The following is a 9,038-nucleotide window of genomic DNA, read 5'->3' as shown; positions in this document are numbered from 1 at the left end:
TTCCTGTGTTTCTTTCTGTTGCTTCTGTCGGTTTGCAGTCCCTGTCTTGGGGTATGGGACCAGGCTTGGTTCTCTCTAGAGCAGATCACTGCTCTCAAGGAGGCTACATCAGGTAGCAAAGCTGTACCAGAAAGGGGAAGGAGGGTCATGTGTCCTCCCATGCTGCCAGCCCACAGTCCTTTATCCCACAGAGCCAGTGATGACAGGCCTTAGCAAGGGCGGCCCCCACAGCGAGGGAGAAGTCTATTTCTCTGGCTAGGGCTGGGGGTGGCTACTGGGGGAGTTGAAAGGAGATAGCAATTTGTATTGCTTGTTTAGTGACATGAGGCAGACTCGAGTGGGACTTTCCTGAGTGACAAGTGTCACCACGAGTTCCAGTGTGGGATGGCTTAATACAGGGGTTTGTGAGCTTGGAAAAGCTATCTCCTTAGCACCCCCTCACTCCAGGTGGCTGATGTGGGTAGATTTTAGGGGGCCCTAGAATAGTGAGTCTGAGGGTTGCTACTAGTTCCAAGCAGCAGCCCCCAGGTAAGGCTTGATTAGCGTAATCATTCTCAGTCGATGGACAGTGGCTAATTCACTCTACATAATCCAAGCAGGCCACTGGATAGGTGACCAGAGTCATTTACTAAAACACCAGATATTTAGAAAGCAGTGCTGTGAACCCAGAAAGTGCTTAGTGGCTCCAGGACTCTAGTGACAAAACTGCCTGGGTAGCAGTTTTGTTGGCTGTGGTCCAACCTTGGGAAATAATTCAGAAGAATGTTCCCTGGCTATACTCATAGCCAGGGGCAGATTTCACAGGCACACAGTGAGCGTCCACAGAGACTGTGACACTGCCAGGATCTAATGTGGCATTGTAACCAGAGTGGCCCTTCTTTCCACCAAACCAGGACCCTGAAGCAAGAGTGAGGACTAGGTAGCCTAGTGCCCTAGCTCCATTTCTGTTGCCATGATAAAAAAAGAAACGTGCAACAGGAGAAAGGAAAGTTTGGTTTTGTGGCTTATAATCCAGGTTATATACAGTCCATCATGGCGGAGGAGCCATGACGGCAGGAACCGGAAGCACCTACGTCACCACATCCATAGTCAACAGCCGAGAGAAGCAAATGCATCCATACTCCTCCCGCCCCGTCCCCATCAGTTTCATGTAAACTTACAAAGTCCAAGACCCAGCTCATAAACCGGCGCCACTCACGTTAGGGGTGGATCACCTCACTTCCGTTAACAAATAAGATAATCCTCCACAGAGGCGCTCACAGGTCAATCTGATCTAAATAATTCCTCTTTAAGACTTCCCCGGTGATTTTAGGTTTGGTTAAGCTAAAACTATTCAACAGTGTGTAGTGTATTGTGGGGACCACTGAGGACCCCAGACTGTGGCCAGGAAGCGGCTATGGAACTACCCACCCTCCACCCTCAGACTGCCACATTTGCTGCTCTTGCCTGCCTCCAGGGCCGAACCTGTGCCCCGCCCCACAGTGGGCGTGGCCCAGGTGCTGCTCTGCTCGTTCAGCTCCTACCATTCAGTGAGCAACCTGTGGGGGAGTTTTTGTTAAGCTTTCACAAGGAGACCAGAGGCTTCTCCCCAAGACACACATCTCTCAGAAGTCACAGGGGAGGGATATTCTCCATCCTGCATCCTTGAGCTCATCTGCCCTCAAAGCCATACCCCTAGGCTTCTGCAGGTCCCTGGTGGAGAGTGGAAGCAGATGGCAGCTCCAGACAGAGTTGGTGCTAAGAGTTGCCTGGCTCCTGGGGTCCAGGTCCTGCATTCCCTCACAGGACTGAGGCTGCACCTATGGTTGATAAAATCATGGGGTGTAGGATGCTGGGGGCTGTGGTACAGCGGGGAGAACTCAGCTATAGGAGACGTAGGAAGTAAATGAATCACATGGTTAGCATGTGTCCCGGACAGAAAAGGATCGAGATATGCAAAAGAAAAGCCATCCACACATCACACACCAGGTTTAAAGCTCCAGTGGGCTGAAACCTCAAGCCCAGAAAAATCCCCCCGAAGGCCCAAGGGTCCTGAAACAGGAAAGTAAGATTGAAAGGGTGTTCCTTTGACCTTAAGAATTAAAACGCAAGGCCTTAGTGATGGTGAATGACCTGCATGAAGAAAGCTGGGGCTGTGTGCTCTGGGGACAGAGGGCTGGGGCGGAGAAAGGCAGTGGGTGTTCTGTTCGTGAGAATGGCTCCCAGCAGGTCTTTCTCATACCTTCTGGATCCTGTTGAAGCCCCGTTGTGGGAATCAGAGGGACCCCCAAATTAATTAGTCAGAGCTTCCAGAGGTTGATCTTTGTGGTTCAAGAGGGCTTGGTGCTTAGAGAACTAACTGGCCACTGCGTCTCCTTACTCCCGGGCAGAAGTGCGCCCGATACAGAGCAAGGTTTCCCCCTAGTGGAAGCAGGGAGTCAGGACACCATCTGCCAGCCTAGGGGTGGGGTTCGCTCCATGCGCTGAGGGAGGTTCGGCAGTTAGCAAGTGTTCCATCAATGCTAAACTGCTCAGGTCCTGAGCTCAGGCGAAAGATGCCCTCCAGGTCACATCCCTACAGTATCCAGCCTCCACCAGTGACAGCAAGCTCGGGGAGACCTTTCTTCAACGAGCAGGAGCTCTATCTCCTTCCAGAGAGTTCTGTGCCCAGGTTGTAGGGGACATGAGGTCATCTTGGACAGTGGCAGTGACCTAGTACTATCGGGAAGAGGTCATCTAAGTGATGGGCAAAGAGGCTCAGAGTCTATCTTCTTCATCTTTCTTCCTGGTAGCTTTTGAGAGTTTCTGAATGTTCACGGAGGCAATGTATGCTTTCAGCCTCAATCCCATGATGCACCAGGACAGAATGAATCCCAACCTGAGTGAGTGGTCCTGTGTGCCCTACACGGGCCAGGGTGACTATAGTCTCGTTTCAGCAATGTCCCTCCAGCTGTTTGTCCTGCATCTAACCATCCACAGTATAGAAAACCTATCTATCATTTCCCCCAATCCTACCAAAGCCAAGGGTCTCCAAATTCCAGGCCCAGTCAGGCAGACAAGGTACGCTGGACCGCATGACTTCCAAAGCTGGCGGCCGCAAAGCTGGGAGAGCCAAGACTCTTTCTGGTAAAACAAACACTGGTCCAGTATGCCACAATCCCCCACAGGAGACTAAAGAAATGGTTCTACCAAAGTTCGGGACCCAGAGAGTTTATAGAGTTACAGAAGCATGGGTGACTCTTGGTAAGCTACGTCGCTGAAAAGCCCCACCCCAGCATGGGTGACAGCTCAAAGAAGTCACGAAACTGCTGTCCTCACCCCAGTCAGTCATCCCTCCGCAACTCTGTCCACTGTAGCCACTGGTTGCCCTCTCTCCAGGGGCCTGTGGGATCGGAATCCCCACCGCACTCTTTCCAGATCTACTGGAATCTACCCCCAGGCTCCAGAGTGGTCTTTTGTGGAGTGGGGAAGGAGAGGGCAGTGACCTCTTCCTGAAGCTTTTCTGTGCTGCTAGCGTTATTTTTACTTCTGAGTTTATACACTGCCTGCCCCAGCCCAGGAGCCAGCAAGGAGTAGATGAAGAGGGACAAGCGACGGTGGGGTTTGTGAGGATTCAGCGGGCTCCTGTGGAGTGGTAGCTGGCCCTTCCAGGCTCAGTTGCACAGGGGGAGGGGGAGCTCGCTGGATTCATCACTGAGTTATGAGCAGGCGTTGTGTTGTGGATTACTGTTTAGGTGTTGCCATTGGCTTTTCTCAGTTAAATTACCTGCTGTACACTTCCAAGTTCTCTGACCATATCCAGGGCTTTCTTTTCTCACTCCTGCTCACAGGGACCCCCACGTGCCCATCCAGCCACGGGGTGGGGGTGGGGCATTGCCAGGCCATTCCAAAGATTGCAAGAGTTCTTGGAGACGACTTAGAATATCTCAGCCCCAGGGAAGATTCTAGACTTTCCTGGCTGAAACTGAAGCACGGGGCCCAGGTTTGACTTTTGCTTAACTTTCCCAGTGTCCACAGGCTTGAGCCCCCAGCCTTGGCTCGGGGTCCACAGAGCCCCACAGGGTCCACAGGGCCCTGCAGGAGCAGAGCAGGGCTCCTGTGTCTCCAGCTTTCTGCCAGCTTTGAAGTCGTTCCTTGCAGCATCGCTGCTGTACATGTGGTGGGGAACACCACCCACATCAAAGCCCATGTACAGATCTCCGTGTACATGTGTGCATACACACGTGCCCCTGTTATAAAGATAGCAACGCATGGTGTTTCTTTGGCATTCCAATTTGGTTTTATTTTTTAACCCTTGGAAATATGGTTTTGGCGATCTTTTCTTCTTCTCTTCCCTCTTTTCTATTTAATAAACACCCATGTGACCTGTCTGGTGGCTTCTCGGATTCCCGTGTCTTCCGTTTCTGTAACCAGACAGTTCTCCAGCTGTCCTAAACGCTCTCACCTCCCTCTCCCTACTACCTCACCCGCTGCTCTTTCCATCTGGAAGGCCACCTTCCCCTTCCTCGGCGACTGATCTAAAGTTTCCGCTGCGCACTGGGTCCCCTGTAACTGAGGATGTGTACTCTGAACGAAGCACCAGGACCAGAGTGGTGCCCAGTTTAATTCCTAGCACCCACACGGCAACTGTGTGGAGCTCCAGCTCCGGGGATTCAACACCGTCACAACCATTGCCTTTCCTGACGGTCGGACGGGCTGGCAGAGGAAATGTGCGCGAGATAGATGTTCTGTAAATGAGCATCTGGGTATGAGCAGTCAGAGCGTGGAGCTGGCTGTAGCCATCGTGAGGGAATCTTCTGAAATGCGGTGGGGATGGCAGGATGCGGTGGGGATGGCAGGATGCGGTGGGGATGGCAGGATGCGGTGGGGATGGCAGGATGCGGTGGGGATGGCAGGATGCAGTCTACGGCCTGGCCAACGTCTTCTTTGGCTGATGCATGGAGACCTGGGGAACCTAACAAATTTACCAATGAAGGGAAATAGATACATTACAGATGAACACAGGAGAAAGCACAAAAGTGTTCTAAATGTTGACAAAATAGACTTCGAACAAAAGAACAATCCATCAGGGGGACATTATGATTCTGAATGTATCCGCCCTGAATACAGGTACACACAATCTCATAAAATACACGCTATTTAGATGGAAAGCCACCGATTATTAACCTTAGCATGATAGTACTGGGTGACTTCAGTACCACATTCTTACCGTTAGGTCATCCCCACACAAAATAAACAGAAGCATTCAAAGTAAATGACACTGCACGCCACGTGGTCTTAGCAGACTTCTGTGGAACACTTCATCCAAATGCTGCATAGTGTGCATTCTTCTCAGCAGCCCATGGGACACCCCTCCATATGAGGACACAAAAGAATTCTCAACAAATACAGGAAAAATTTAAATAATTTCCGTATCCTGACGGACTACAGGAGTGTAAGACTACAGATAAGAAGCAAGAGAAACTCCAGAACACATACAAATTTATAAAGGATCTAGAAAGTTCTGCATAGGCAGAAAAAAAAAATCTAACAAGACAGAACCCATGTAGGTTAAGGAAAGATCAATGCTTGGGGCATAATTAGCCTCTGGGCTTCCCTACACCTGTGAAATATCCTAGAGCAGTGGTTCTCATACTGTCCACTGCTCTGCCTGCCTTCCCTGCTATGTAGAGAGGGAATTGAGAATGCCGGAATGGCCACACTGCGTTCTTCACAGTGCTGCTGAGACAAGGCAATGGTAAGAACCTCAGCAGGGGCCACGGCCCAGCAAGCTGAGATGTGTCTGGCTATGGTGGTGTGACCCATGCATGTGGTCCATCTCTCTGGCTCATGGTAGGCATCTGTTCCCCAAAGTGAAGCCAGTGCCGGTGCATGCAGTTATGGAATAAGAAACCTCCCGGTGGCTAAAGAGATGGTTCAGCAGTTGAGGGCACTCGCTCGTGCAGTGAACCTGGGTTCAATTCCCAGCATCCACATTGTGACTCACAACCATCCATAAACCCAGTTCCAGCGGATCTAACAGGGATGTTCATGGCGAACACACACGCATGTGGATAAAACATTCACACACTTAAAGCAAACCAAATAAATCTAAACAAACAGCCCGGGGAGGAGGCTGGCTGCCGCTGGTCACAAAGACATTCTCACAGTGATACCATGGGTGGAATCACATCCCTTCTTACTGTCCGTATCCTAGAACCTAACTCCCAGCACCCACAATGTAATTGTGTCTGGGATCAGGATAATGGAAAAGGTAATGAGGTCATTAGGCTGGTTTCATTCTATAATAACTAGTGTCCTTCCAAGAAGATGAAACCAGTGGTTAAGAGCACTGGCTGCTCTTTCAGAGGGCCTGGGTTCAAATCCCAGCACCCACATAGCAACTGTGTGGAGCTCCAGCTCCAGGGGATTCAACACCTTCACATAGACATCCATGTAGGCAAAACCCCGATGTACATAAAGTAAGAACCAATAAATCAGTAGAAGAGGAAGAGGAGGAGGAGGACATAGACTCATACAAAGGGAAGACTATGTGGGGATATGGGAAGAAGGGAAATCACAAGAGGGGACCTTCATCTTGGACTTCAGCCTCTGGCATTGTGAGTTTTCTGTCGTTTGAGTTGAAGGCTTGTGATTTTTCTTTGTTACAGCAGCTGGAGCCATCTAGTGTTGTGGCACAAACAAGGAACGGCAGAGATGGTCACGTGACTACCAGTACAGTAGTAGGAGAATGTCCCAAAGAAAGACAGGTCACTTGGATGGGGCAGCACTTTCATGGCCCAGCAGACAACCCTGGGTCCAGGGGACCTTGGAGAGCCCAGTGTCTGTTCTTCCCAGTGTGGTGGTTTAAGTATGCTTGGCCCATGGGACGTAGTACAGTTAGGAGGTGTAGCTCTTTTGTAGGAAGTGTGTTACTGTGGGGATGGGCTTTGAGGTCTCATATATATGCTCAAGTGTGGCCAGAGTCAGTCTGGCTGTAGTCAGATCAAGATGCCGAACTCTCAGCTCTTCCAGCGTCATGCCTGCCTGAATGCTACCATGCTTCTTGCCTTGATGATAATGGACTGAACCTCTGAACCTGTAAGAGGACCCCAGTTAGATGTTGTCCGATATAAGAACTGTCTTGGTCATGGTGTCTCTTCTCAGCAATGGAAACACTAAGACAGAAATTGGTACCAGAAGTGGGGTATTGCTGTGATAGGCCTGACCATGTTTTTGTTTGGAGGGATGTAGATTTTTTGACTTTGGATTTGGAAAGCAATGGAATGCTTTAAGTGGCACTTAATGGTCTATCCTAGTAGGAATATGGAGTATATTGGTGCTGATGATGATTTGAACTCTGGGGCCCTAGTTCAAGAGGTTTCAGAGAGGTTCAATCCATTATAATCATGGCGGGAAGCATGGTGCTGGAAGACCTGAGAGTTCTACCTCTTGATTGGAGTGCATCCAGGAGAAGACTGACTCTGGCCAGACTTAAGCATATATATGAGATATCAAAACCCATCCCCAAAGTGACGCAGTTCTTTCAACAAGACCACACCTTCTAACAGTACCACTCTTTATGGGCTGAGCATATTCAAACCACCATACCCAGTGTCTAAGAGGCTCAGCTGGGTCTGGGATACCCCTGGGTTGAACCTAGGGACACAAATATTAGTTTGAGGCAGTGTTCCTGCCAGGGATTTGGATACCTGGGGATGGCTATTCCCCAGTGTTTTGACCACAACAGAGGGTCCATGGCTGACTTTGGCTTCTAGGGAAGCCAGCACATATCCCGGTGCCAGGGCAGAGACATGTGTCTCCTCCAATGCCATAGTGTCCCCCACTCTCCACCTGCTAATTGCCGCATAAACCCTCCTCACTGCTGGCATTCAGGTCTTTCTTGGCTACCCTTTGCCTGAGAGTCACATTCCCCAGTGTGACACAAGTGGGACTTGCTCTGTCAGGGGGATGCTGGGATGACTGTCAATCCCAGAAGTCACCTACTTCTGAGTAAGCGTAGGTCTCCAGTCCTAGCTAGGCCAATTGCATGCAAACCCCCTCCCCACATCCCCTCCTACTGCACTTGACTGGATAGCCTAGGGACTTCTCTGAGTCAGTCTCCCTACCTGGGCAAGCTTCCCACCTTGGTTCTTAGGCTGTGTTTGCAAGCCTGAAGCTACTTGTGCCTAAAATTCCTAATTGCTTGAAGCAAGATACCAACATACTGGACCTCACAGACAAAATCAATATGACCTTGAGGTCACTTAAGATTGAAAGACTGTTCTCCTTTGTTAACCCGCCTTTAAGAGAACGGTGTAACAGCCAACCTTACTCGCCTTGGATTTGCCATGTAACCAGCGTTTACAAACTAAGGTTAGACACAGCTATGAGTTAAGGTTACTGAACTCTTCCATGCCCCTGACCCACAGTAATGCAGGGGTTTACTTATGTTACAGTAGTAAGTGCTGAAAACAGGAAATAAGTTAGAAGTAACCTTATAAAGCAGACATCCGCCGTGAATGGTAAAAGTGACATACAATTATTGTTTTCTGGGCCAACTCGGTCAGTGACGCTTTCTGTGCTGTTCAATAAATACAGAGGACACACGCATTATTAGGAACACACAGACACAGATGAGGATACAGGGACAAATTCCTAAGGCAGCGTTCAGGTAGGGACAGGTGAGTCTCATACGATAATCATGGCCGACACAGGAAGAAGCAAATGATCAGATGTGGGCTTACTCTTGGGTAAAATACTCCAAGGGAAAGTGCTTTTAATTTCTTTGCCTGAATGTGACCTGGGTACATCATTGGTGATTCTGAGTTTATACCGATGTCTTCATACCAGCACAGTGCATGTTCTCAGCACAGCTGGGCACCTCAGGTGCAGTCACTGACTCCAGGGCCTAAGAACTGGAACCCGAGGTAACAGTCATCCATGCCTCTGCCTTGAGTCCTTAGGAAACAAGTAGACAGGGCAGCAGCTGGGCCTTGGGCGTTCTCTGAGATCCAAGCCATTCCACCAGTACCCACTCAGCCATTTCCACTGTGTTCCCCATAGATCAGGGGCTGTGA

This window comes from Rattus rattus, chromosome 10, assembly GCF_011064425.1.
Source record: "Rattus rattus isolate New Zealand chromosome 10, Rrattus_CSIRO_v1, whole genome shotgun sequence".
In the NCBI taxonomy this organism is placed as follows: domain Eukaryota; kingdom Metazoa; phylum Chordata; class Mammalia; order Rodentia; family Muridae; genus Rattus; species Rattus rattus.
Note: the sequence above shows the minus strand (reverse complement) of the source record.